The sequence below is a fragment of the Anomaloglossus baeobatrachus genome, chromosome 5, assembly GCF_048569485.1.
Source record: "Anomaloglossus baeobatrachus isolate aAnoBae1 chromosome 5, aAnoBae1.hap1, whole genome shotgun sequence".
In the NCBI taxonomy this organism is placed as follows: domain Eukaryota; kingdom Metazoa; phylum Chordata; class Amphibia; order Anura; family Aromobatidae; genus Anomaloglossus; species Anomaloglossus baeobatrachus.
In genome coordinates, this window is record NC_134357.1 from 183227590 (window position 1) to 183240843 (window position 13254).

General features: G+C 41.4%; 1 long non-coding RNA gene across 1 annotated transcript; it reads right to left on the minus strand.

The window, feature by feature from the left end:
• Nucleotides 1-214: 214 nt before the first annotated feature.
• Nucleotides 215-7280, minus strand: LOC142309849 (uncharacterized). The gene is made up of 3 exons (XR_012754014.1): nucleotides 7148-7280; nucleotides 2999-3136; nucleotides 215-282 (listed from the first exon to the last, which is right to left on the minus strand). It is a non-coding gene; the product is annotated as an uncharacterized LOC142309849 (long non-coding RNA).
• Nucleotides 7281-13254: the final 5974 nt, after the last annotated feature.

Below are 13254 nucleotides of genomic sequence, written 5' to 3' on the forward strand. Positions count from 1 at the left end.
ACTTTACATTGTAGCAAAATGTTAGATCTACAGTGTTGTCCCATGAAAAGATATAATAAAATGTGAGGGGTGTACTCACTTTTGTGAAGTACTGTATGTTAAAAGTTGTGACCAGTTTTGAATTTGGCAGTCAAATCCCGCCAATCAAATTTACTTTCTACATGAAAACCATACCTCCTAATTCCGCTTTATCCCTAGCAGATAAATCTTCTTTAGGTAGATGTAGACAGGTTTTTTCATTAGTAATTGGAAGAGGATTCAGTCCCGGAATTTCAGATGAACCTTAAGGAATGAAGCACAAAATAGCATGGAAAAGATAGAGAAGGGTTCCCCTTTAATCACTTTACATATATGTCACAGGTATAGTTCGATCACAAGAGTTGGAGATGGCAGTAATATAAAGAAGAACTCCCATTGTAACTGTGGACAATTTAACCCCTCAGGTTCTGCAACTGTGACATCTAAGGAGTGACAGGTAAAAACTTAAGGGGATATGATGACCCAAAAACAAATCTGTCTTTTTCAATGTTTTTTTTGTATTAAACTGATAAAAATAAGTAAAACTAGATACATTTGGCATCACCATAATTGTTCTGACCCACGGAAAAAAGCCAGCCCATTATTTCTGCAACAAACTAAATGGGGTAAAATTTAAACATAATTGGTGGGGTTTTTTTTATTACTTCTACAATAAAGAGTTAATAAAAGTAATGATCAAGTTACATTTACCCTAAAATAATACTATGGACAAATTTCCGCCATACAGCCATTGTCAAGTTATATCACTTGGTTATTTCACCCTCTACTGGAAAAAAATCCCCCACTTAATATACGACATAAATGCTTTTTTGGAAGTGCAACAAAATTTTGAGCAGCGGAAGATTTTGTAAAAGCCAATATAGACATAGAGAATTTATATACGGGAATTCTGCAAAAAATAGGGAGTCAGTCTGCTAATAACTTACATATAAACTGACAGAAGCAAGGAATGTATTCATTTCATGTGCGATGGACTGTAATTTTTCTGATCTCATAATATATTCTACTGTAGTTTGATAGAAAGGGGTGTAGACAGAAAGAAGGAGCTGTAAAGGGCTCCGGTTCCATCCACCCACAGCATGGTAATGCTTTTCTCTCATATTTTGAAGAAAGATATGAGTATTGTGTAGATAATCCATTCTTAGGTAACATTAAGCATTTAATATGTGTGTGTTCTCTAAATTTTTCAGATACTTAATAGTGTCAATGATATTATAACACGGTTCACGTCATAATGGAGATCCACTCAGACTGAGCTTCTACATCTACATACATAATTGCCAGTTGCAGATGTAACCGTATCCCACAATGCACTGCAGCACAGTCAGTTCGCGCCCACATCATAGCCATGGTAACCAGGGACAACAGTGCAGGCGGAACCCAAATTGCGGGCTGAGTAAGCACAATTCTGCTCTCAGTCTAACATTGTGCTACCCATACCACAGCTAGGTATAATGAGGTGTTGGTGTTTGCGATGTCACGGAGCAGTAAGGAGGTGTGGCCGGGTATGTCCGCCCTTGCCTGACATCGCCATGCCTTGAACGATGTTGCGGCGAGCGATGAGACATGGCGACACTGGCAAGACATGGCGGCACTGGCAAGATATTACGAGACATGGTGGCACTGACGAGACATGGTGGCACTGACGAGACATGGCGAGACATGGCGGCACTGATGAGAGAGAGGGGGAGCAAGAGAGAGAGAGAAAGAAAAAACTCCAGAGTCAGCCTGCTGCCATGACTAAAGTTAGCTAAGGTCACTCCAGGGGCCTCCCCGCCCGCTGTCACACGAGTCGGGAGAAAGTGATTGTGGAAGCCCTGGAGTCTGACCTCAGATTTTCTCACTGCTGGCACTGCATACAACACATACAATACACAAATGCGGAGGGATGACATACAACAGATATGTTGCAAAGCTCAAACAGTGTGACACATGTCCACTGCTCCTGTCACACCACTAAGTATAGACAGATGTTCATTTCCCTGCACTCCCAATGCGATAGCATCTGGTCTATTTCTAGTATTAATATAATTATTAAAGATGTACTTTATCGAAACCCACTGCAACCAATCCTATTTTGACAACTATCATCAAGATACAGTATAGACAATTTCTGCATTTACACAGAATAGTTATGAGAATGTTTTACTTTAAAAGGATAAAGATGTGACAGAATGCTTAAGGCTTCAGCTCCACTTACGATTTACATGGACGAGTGCAATTCGATAAAACATCATATTGCACTTACACCAATGTAAAACTATGGGGCAGTGTCCATCTGCGATTGATTTCTCATGACATATCGGCATAAAAAAAGAATTGCAGCATACTGAACTTGGCAGCTTATATTGGATCACACGCAGCCATACAAGTGTATGGGTGTATGTAAAACATTGCACTGCACTCGCATTTCACCCGACCGCAGTACGATGTACGCAGTGACAGGCAGAGGAGGAGATGGGGAGAAAGTGCTCCCTCCCTGTTTTCTCCACCTCTTTTGTGTTTTGAATTTTATGCCATTCACATGTTCCAGAAGTAAAGTGATCATTTTATTCTGTGAGTCAATATGATTACAGTGATACTAAATTTACACAGTTTTATTTGTTTTATTACTGTTGTTCATTAAGTGCAATTAAAAAATTATCTGTAATGTCACAAAATTCTGAGTCATTAATCTTGCGCTGTCAATGGAGCTATGTGACAGATTATTTTTTTGCAAAACAAGATCTAATTTTCATTGGCACCAATTTGTGACATATGACTTTTTGATCACTCTTCATTACACCTTTTTTTTAGAGGCAGAATGAATAAAAAAACATTTTTTTTCCTTAAATATTGGTCACTGTCCTGTATAAATACCACATTTATAAATCTTTCTTTTGTTGTGGTTTGCCATTTTTTGTCCTTAAAAAAAAAGACAAGTTTCTTTAGACACATTTAGATACTGTATATTATATACCTGGAACTCCTAATTTTGGAACGGAGGGTTTATTTCCAATAGTTGCAGCATTGATTGATAAATCTCCATTAAGTAAAGGTAGACTGTCTGTTGCATTTATAATGGGCAGTGGATTTACTTGTGGAATATCGGTTAAACCTGAAAGATAGAAATTGGAAATGTAGAACGAGTACTTTTGTGTTAAAGATTTTGTGCAGTTTTATTACATTACTGATCTGTCTCCTCAACCATCAGCTGTTTTCACTAGTGAGATTTAAACAGTGAGCACAAGCAGAGCTCTGATCAAGGAGAAGTGGCAGCAGGCGGGAAGGACAGTCCATGATTTTCTACATATTCTTCAGTAGAGATGTGGCAGTAGGGTCATTCCATGTCTAGTGGACCAGTGGTCCCCGCTCAACCTTCTCCGATTTTGCTGAAAATTTATAAGGATGTACATGTATGTTTGAAAAGAGGTTCTGTAAATATTTAGGGCCAGATCTCAAATACATTGGGCACTGTTGACCTTTCACTGGAGGTTCCACCAAGCCTGCGGCTTCAGCTAAGAGAATTTTGCAAACTTTGGCACATAGCCATTAGAGTTCTATACTGGCTATGATGCTGAAATTTGGCATACTAGCTCAACTTTTGCTGATAAACACGATAAAATAATTACTGGCTATGACAAAACAATATTTCGGCCGCAATTTTGTGTCAAAGTAGCTTGTAAAACGCCTAACTTTGCCCATATATAACTCAAGACCAAAAACCAATAGTGACTGGTGATGCTTTGCCCTGTACACCAAACATCTACATGACTTTGCATTGCTGCAATATCACGGTCAAAGCATATGAATTTGTGGAAATATTCACTCCCACATATGATGACAAACTTAAAAAAACTAATTTTACCTATTTTTAGGTCAAATTTCTCAAAAAGGGAACCCCTAAAATATATTAATTCTGATATCATTAGAAAGAGCACATTTTTCTCAACAAGGATCATTGTTTTTGTTTTTTTGGAGTCTCTCAGTTTAAGAAAAGAAAAATGCCACTGAACTTGGTGTTATTTATGCATTGATTTTGTGTTTAATTTTCAGATTCTTATCACATGTTACAGAGTTGTATTGTTGCTAGCAATATCTATTATAATCAAAAACCTATAAACCTTTTAATTTATGAAAAGTTAATGAATAATAATAATAACTAATAATAACTAATCAGTGATTGCTCACGACATGACACAGTTGCAGTCCACACTTTCTTAACAGTAATTGTGGAGTATCTCAAGACTCTCATCTATGGGATTCGTCATATCCACTACTTCAGCGATGGATCTCCAGCCCAGTACAAAAATTTCAAATATTTTCTCAACTTGTGCCACCACAATGCTGATTTCAATATCAGCGCTGAATGGAATTTTTTTTGTACCAGTCATGGAAAGTCGCCCTGTGATGGGATTGGAGGGACAGCAAAGAGGTTGGCAGCTCGTGCCAGTCTTCAACGCCCAACTGAAAACCAAATACTGACCCCGGTGGATTTATTCAACTTTTGCAACGAGCAACTGCATGGAATCAAGTTTTTTTTTTGTTCCAAAAGAAAAAATTGACGAAATAGGGGTAGTTCAAGAGGAAAGGTTCAAAGATGGACATACAATTGCTGGAACAAGAGAAAATCACCAGTTTGTGCCAATTGATGACAAAAAGATTCACGTTTCAAGAGTGTCAAATGACCCATCATCTTTCATTGCCCATGTAGATAGATCTGTCAGATCAGAAGTGCCTTTTGTGCCAATTGCAAACCTCCAGCCAGGGCAATACATTGCCTGCATTTACGAAAGGAACTGGTGGATTGGAAATATTTCTGAAATTTCAGTCGATGACCATGATGCATTAATAATTTTTATGCATCCTCATGGACCAGCTAGCTTCTTTCACTGGCCTGTGAGAAATGATACATGCTGGATTCCCGAGCAATCAATGATTGCAATAATTCAAGCACCAGCTGCAACAGCAATGGGACGGACAATACAGCTTCTCTGAACCGATTATGTTGCAAATTCAGCAACAATTCCAGACCACTTAGACTGAACATTATGGCTTGGGAACCAACAAAAGATACCCATTATTAGGCTTGGAATCCTAGGCAAAGACACCCACCCTCAGGCTTTGGAACCTTCGATAAAGAGACCGCCCACGGCTGGCCTTGCATGGCTATTGGACATGGCTCCTAGGCGATGGGGCTGCCAATTCTCAAAAGACAGCATTATTAAAATTCTTAATAGGATTATAATACCAATTCTTAGGGAATTGGTTGTGGTATAACCACCATGGACCAACGCAAGGGTTTGAATAGTGCAGTTACCATTCATTGCGTATTAATAAATAACACCAAGTTCAGTGGCATTTTTCTTTTCTTAAACTGAGAGACTCCAAAAAAAAACAAACAATGAAACCTTGTAGAGAAAAATGTGCTCTTTCTAATGATATCAGAATTATATATAATATATAATATATTTTAGGGGTACCCTTTTTGAGAAATTTGACCTAAAAATAGGTAAAATTCGTTTTTTTAAGTTTTTCATGTGGGTGTGAATATTTCCACAAATACATATGCTTTGACCGTGATATTGCAGCAATGTAAAGTCATGAAGATGTTTGGTGTACAGGGCAAAGCACCAGTTACTATTGGTTTTTGGTCTTGAGTTATATATGGGCAAAGTTAGGCATAAATTTTATGCTAGGCGTTTAACAAGCTACTTTGACACAAAATTGCGGCCGAAATATTGTTTTGTCAAAGCCGGTAATAATTTTATCGTGTTTAGCAGCAAAAGTTGAGCTAGTATGCCAAATTTCAGCATCATAGCCAGTATACAACTCTAATGGCTATGTGCCAAACTTTGCAAAATCCTCTTAGCTGAAGCCGCAGCCTTGGTGGAACCTCCAGTGAAAGGTCAACAGTGCCCAATGTATTTGAGATCTGGCCCTAAAAATTTACAGAACCTCTTTTCAAACATACATGTACATCCTTATAAATTTTCAATAAAATCGGAGAAGGTCGAGTGGGGACGATTTTTAAAACTGGTCCACTTGATGTGGAATGACCCAGTAAGCAAACTCAGTTGCTTTTCTACCAACCTGTATGTAGAATGCAGGATCTAATTTGCAAACAGAAGTTAGTTAAAGGGGTAGTCCAGGGTTGGGGTTCAAGTCTGCAGTCACTCTATATGACAACAGACTTTCGAATCTAAAGGGGGCTTTACACGGAGCAATATCGCTAGCGAAGGCACCCGTCCCTGTCGTTTGTGCGTCACGGGCAAATCGATGCCCGTGGCGCACAATCTCACTTGTCCTAACGACGTCACTGTGGGCGGTGAACAACCTCCCCTGAAAGGGGGAGGTTCGTTTGGCATCACAGCGATGTCACAGAGTGGCCTGCCAATAGAAGTGGAGGGGCGGAGAGCAGCCGCATCTCCATCACTCCCACCTCGGTGCTCATTGAGGACACAGGTACGCTGTAGTTCGTCATTCCCGAGGTGTCACACATAGCGATGTGTGCTGCCACGGAAACGACGAACAACCTGCGTCATCAACAACCAACGATTTTTTTAAAATGAACGATGTGTCAACGATGGACGATTTGGTGAGTATTTTCCGTCGTTAAGGGACGCTCGTTGGTGTCACACGCAACAACGTCGCTAACGATGCTGGATGTGCGTCATAAAATCCGTGACCCCGGCAATATATCGTTAGATATGTCATTGCGTGTACCGGGGCCTTAACAGCACATGCACTGTACACTGTCAAGATTCTCCAGAGCTGGCACAGTAATTTGGATACATGCCATCATGTACTGACAAGACATACAAGCGGCCTTATCCAATAGAAGTGACTTGAGCAAAGCAAGACAAGTCTAGTCAGAATGTGGCTGGATATATGCAAATTGTATACTTGTTAGTAACATGCCAACCATTGAAGCTGGTAAAAGCAGAATTGTGACACATTGTCATTCGGCACATACTGTGACTATAGACATTTTATTGATTATGGAAACCATTTTAGCAAAGTACACACATAGGGAGAAAGAATGACATGGTTCTAGTATAACTTCACATACCCAACCCTTGTTCTGCTATAAATACATATTTAGATAATATTCAAGTGTTTAATATACCTGAAATTCCTAATTCTGGTACAATGGGTTTATTTCCAACTGTTGAAGTCGTGTCTAATAAATCTCCATTAGGTAGGGGTAGACTGTCTTTCTTATTACTAATGAGTTGTGGATTTAGTCCTGGAATTTCCGGATAACCTAGAAGAAGAAATGTAAAATGTAATACAAAAAATGCTTATTAAGTTAAAGGGGTTATCCAGCTTTATGATAGTGCTGATCTTTCTGTAACCACCACCGATGAGCTGTTTTCATTTCTGCCACTAGCTCGATGTAACAGAGAATGTAGCCAGGGCAGCACTGCTCTTGATCTTGCGATCGGATCACAGCTGCGGAGGTGAGGGAGAGATTAATTTCACCCTCTTCTCCTCAGCCTTTTTCGTCATATTGCACTGCACTCAAACAACAGCCAAGGGCAGTGTGATGTTTCCCACACACTCCATAGACTTGTATAGGTGTGTGTGAGCCGACAGTCGCCACCAAACGCAGCATGCTGCAATTCTTTTCTCATGCCGATATGGCATGAGAAAAAAATAGCAGATAGACACTGCCTGATTGGTTAACACTGCTGTAAGTGCAATTCGATGTTTTATTGGATTTCACTCATCAACATACATAATCACCAGTTGTGTCTGTTCTCCTATTCCATCATACACCACAGCAGTCAGTTGCGCAGGCACAGTTTTAACATACACGTTACTGCAGCTTCGGGGCACGAACTGCGCATGCGCAAGTATTGGAAGCTGCGGTCGGTGTTCCGTTGTCATGGCTGTGAGTCATGCTTCCCGTCTCGATTTATCTCCCTCTCCCTCCTATCCATGTAAACAGAGCAGAGCCAAACGCGCTAATTCAAACGGCTCTGACTCTGTGCTGCTGCTAATGTATTGGTCATCAGGAGCCGCACTTCCCTGGCTGCTGGAGCTTTAAACTTGGCACCTGCAGCCCAGAGTGCACTGCTGCAGGTGCAGGTGTCAGTGATTATAATGAGCGGTGGTCAGGAGCGGGTGACAGCAGAGCCGGAGATAGAACCGCTGGATTAAGGTAAACAAAGACACAGTTTTCTCCGAGGGGAGGAGAAGAGAGACTGAGAAAGAATACACACATATATACACAAACGCCACTTACACACAGCATACAGCCATATACACACACATAAACACAGACGCCACCTACACATGGCGTACAGCCATACACACACACATATATACACAGACGCCACCTGCACACAGCGTACAGCCATATACACACACGCATATACACAGATGCCCCCTACACACAGCGTACAGACATATACACACACACACAGACACCACCTACACACGGCGTACAATCATATACACACACACATATACACAGATACCACCTATACATAGCGTACAGCCATATACATACATATACACAGACGCCACCTACACAGCATACAGCCATATACACACATATACACACACAGACACCTACACACAGCGGACAGCCATATACACACACACATATACACAGATGCCACCTACACACAGCGTACAGCCATATACATATACAGAGACACCACCTACACACAGTGTACAGCCATATAAACACACAAACACAGATGCCACCTACACACAGCGTACAGCCATACACACACATATACACAAACGGCACCCACACGCAACGTACAGCCATTTACACGCATATATACAAAGACGCCACCTACACAGCATACAGCCATATACACACACATACACAGGTGCCACCTACACACGGCATACAACCATATACACACACATATACACAGACACAACCTACACACAGTGTACAGCCATTTACACACAAATATACACAGATGCCAACTACAGTGTGCAGCCATAAACACACATATACACAGATGCCACCTACACACAGCGTGCAGCCATATACACACAAATACACAGATACCACCTACACACAGCATACAGCTATATACACACATACACTGTGTGCAGAATTATTAAGCAAATGAATATTTTGATCACATAATTTTTATACATGTTGTCCTACTCCAAGCTGTATAGGCTTGAGAGCCAACTACCAATTAAGTAAATCAGGTGATGTGCGTCTCTGTAATGAGGAGGGGTGTGGTGTAATGACATCAACACACTATATAAGGTGTGCTTAATTATTAGGTAACTTCCTTTCCTTTAGCAATATGGGTGAGAAGAGATATTTGATGGGCTCTGTAAAGTCCAAAATTGTGAGATGTCTTTAAGAGGGAAGCAGTAGTCTTGAAATTGCTAAACTTTTGAAGCGTGATCATCGAACACACAAGCTGTGACGACATGGACTCTCATGGGTTAAAGTTTCTTAACATTCAACCAGACATGAAGACAGTTTGTGTATAGATGGGGATAATCCCTCATTGTTCTACAAGTCTCTTGGGAGTTTAGTATTGAAGTTTTTGTTGACTCATGTAATTCTTTTGGCCACTGAAGGCCAGACACCCAGATAACTCAACTATGCGAACTTCCCATTGTATTACTAAGTGAATTGCTAGATGTGATGTAACTTACCGGTCTCACCCTTGTCTCTGGATATTTGAATACAGCTTGAAATTCATCCAATAAGAGAAGCAACCTTGTACAACCAATCGTGAAGACCCCAATGGTGTGAATAGAGAGCTCAGGGGTATCAGAAGGACTGTCCATTGCCCAGAGAGACTCTTGCTACATGCTACCAATCTAGGACCTGCGAATCCGATTGGCAAGCCTGGAATATAACACTATATGGACTTCAGCACTGAATGCAAGGATTCGGCTTTGATATCAAGGACTACCTAAGGAAGAAACCCAGGTTGGGACAATTTGGTCACCTGGCTACAGACTTTGTGAACCTCTGCCAGCTTCCTAAATCTGGCGTTATTCCATTCTCGGTGGGTGCCCGCCAAAAGCGGGGTGCTGCTGGATTGGAGTAAGTAGCCCTAGAAGCTCTGAAGCACGGACATTCTAAATTCCTGGTGAGCCAGCGGAAGGGTGAGACTCTGTTGCCTGTTACATTTGTGTTTTTTGCTGGTTATGTGCCGTTAATTGTTTGGGGATCCAATAAAGTCTTAATATTGTGACTCCCTCACCCTGTGTTGTCTGAGTAGTGTTCCGCCCACGGTTAAGGAGGCCAGCATTCAGTTGGGATGAGCCCTGGGCCATGCTGTCTTTCTAAAGGCGGCTGGACCAGCGGACGAAAGCACCCACTGACCTCGTGTCTCCACACAAGCGTTTCATGGCAAATAGCCAATAGGGTCACAAGAAACGTGTTGAGCTAAAAAGGCGCAAAATAACTGCCCATGAATTGAGAAAAATCAAGCATGAAGCTGCCAAGATGCCATTTTCCACCAGTTTGGCCATATTTCAGAGCTGCAACATTACTGGAGTATCAAAAAGCACAAGGTGTGCCATACTCAGGGACATGGCCAAGGTAAGGAAGGCTGAAAACGACCACCTTTGAAGAAGAACCATAAGATTAAATGTCAAGACTGGGCCAACAAATATCTTAAGAATGATTTTTCAAAGGTTTTATGGACTGATGAAATGAAAGTGACTCTTGATGGGCCAGATAGATGGGCTAGGGGCTGGATCAGTAAAGGGTAGAGAGCTCCACTCCGACTCAGATGCCAGCAAGGTGGAGGTGAGGTACTGGTATGGGCTGGTATCATCAAAGATGAACTTGTTGGACCTTTTCGGGTTGAGGATGGAGTGAAGCTCAACTCCCAGACCTACTGTCAGTTTATTGAAGACAACTTCTTCAAGCAGTGGTACAGGAAGAAGTTGGTATCGTTCAAGAAAATCATGACATTCATGCAGGACAATGCTTCATCACATGAATTCAACTACTCTACAGTGTGGCTGGCCAGTAAAGGTCTAAAAGATGAAAAAATAATGACATGGCCCCCTTGATCACTGATCTGAACCCCATAGAGAACCCGTGGTCCCTCATAAAATGTGAGATCTACAGGGAGAGAAAACAGTACACCTCTTGGAACAGTGTCTGTTAGGCTGTGGTGGCTGCTGCACGCAATGTTGATCCTAAACAGATCAAGCAACTGACAGGATCTATGGATGGTAGGCTGCTGAGTGTCATCAGAAAGAAAGGTGGCTATGTTCGCCACCATTTTTTGGGGGTTTTGTTTTTGCATGTCAGAAATGTTTATTTCTAAATTTTGTGCAGTTATATTGGTTTACCTGGTCAAAATAAAAAAGTGAGATGGGAATATATTTCTTTCTGCAGCTAACTATTATAGTGCAGAATTATTAGGCAACTTAATAAAAACCAGATATCCTCCTAAAATAGCCAAATCTAAAAAAAAACCACTCCAACTTCCAAAAATATTAAGCTTTGATATTTATGAGTCTTTTCGGTTGATTGAGAACATAGCTGTTGATCAATAATAAAAAAAATCCTCTAAAATACAACTTGCCTAATAATTCTGCACACGGTATATACACAGATGCCACAAACACACAGCGTAGAGCCATATACACAGACACCTACACACAGCAAACTGCCATACACACACATATACAAAGATGCCACCTACATACAGCGTACAGCCATATACACACACATATACACACGCCACCTACACAGCGTACAGCCATATACACACACATATACACAGACGCCACCTATAAACAGTGCACAGCCATATACACACACATATACACAGACGCCACCTACACACAGCGTACAGCCAAATACACAAATATACACACAGACACCTACACACAGTGTACAGCCATATACACATATACACACAGACATGTACACAGCATACAGCCATATACACACATATACACAGACGCCACCTACACACGGCGTACAGCTATATATACACACACATATTCCCAGACGACACATACACACAGCATACAGCCATATACACTTACATATACACACAGAGCGTACAGCCATTTACACGCACATATACACACAGACACCTACACACCATGTACAGCCATACACACACATATGCACAGACGCCACCTACACAGTGTACAGCCATACACACACACACATATACACAGACGCCATCTACTCACAGTGTACAACCATATACACACACATATACACCAACGCCACTTACACACAGCGTACAGCCATATACACACATATACACAGATGCCAACACAGTGCACAGCTATATACACACACAAACACACACAGACACCTACACACAGCGTACAGCCATATACACACACATATACACACAGACACATACACAGCATACAGCTATATACACACACACATACACAGACACCACCTTCACACAGCGTACAGCCACATACAGACATACACATAGACACCTGCATACAGCATACAGCCATATACACACACATATATACAGACACCACCTACAAACAGCGTGCAGCCATATACATACATACATACACAGACGCCACCTACACACAGCGTACAGCCATATACACACACATATCTACATAGAGACACTTACACACAGCGTGCAGCCATATACACACACATATACACAGATGTCACTTACACACAGCGTACAGCCATATACACAGATGTCACCTGCACACAGCATACAGCCATATACAAACACATATACACAGATGCCAATTTCACACAGCGTACAGCCATATACACAGATGCCACCTACAAACAGTATACAGCCATATACACAGACACCACCTACACACAGCGTACAGGTATATACACACACATATACACAGATGTCACCTACACACAGCATACAGCCATATACACACACATTTACATCTACATAGATATTTGCCAGTTGCGAATGTAACCGTATCCCACAATGCACTGTGGCACTGTCAGTTGCACAGCCAAAGTGCAAGCTCACATCATAGCCATGGTAACCAGGGACAACAGAGCAGGCGGAACCCAAATTGTGGGCTAAGCAAAATTCTGTTCCCAGTCTAATATTGTGCTATCCATACCACATCTAGGTATAATGAGGTGTAGAGAGCAGTGAGGAGGTGTCGCCGGGTATGTCCGCCCTTGCCTGACATCGCCATGCCTTGAGCGATGTTGCGGCGAGAGACGAGACATAGCAGCACTGATGAGAGAGAGAGTACACATTATCTTTATTTACAATAAAATTACACATAGCCTTTAACACA